The sequence below is a fragment of the Priapulus caudatus genome, unplaced genomic scaffold (assembly GCF_000485595.1).
Source record: "Priapulus caudatus unplaced genomic scaffold, Priapulus_caudatus-5.0.1 Scaffold4969, whole genome shotgun sequence".
NCBI lineage: Eukaryota > Metazoa > Priapulida > Priapulimorpha > Priapulimorphida > Priapulidae > Priapulus > Priapulus caudatus.
In genome coordinates, this window is record NW_014582030.1 from 8,593 (window position 1) to 8,861 (window position 269).

The following is a 269-nucleotide window of genomic DNA, read 5'->3' on the forward strand; positions in this document are numbered from 1 at the left end:
CACGCGCGCACACACACACACGCACGCACACACACACACACACGCACGACCAGCACACAGACAGACGTCGGCGGCAGAGCGGACGACAGCCGACGTCGCTCTGCATCGCCGGATCCGGATAATCCAGTCGCAGACGATCTACAAGCAACGGAAATGTTATTATTTGTTGGTTGTTTCACCGCGGCGGGAGAAAAAGATAGAGATAGGCAGAGAGGGAGAGAGAGAGAGAGGAGAGAGAGAGAGAGAGAGAGGAGGAGGAGGAGGAGGAG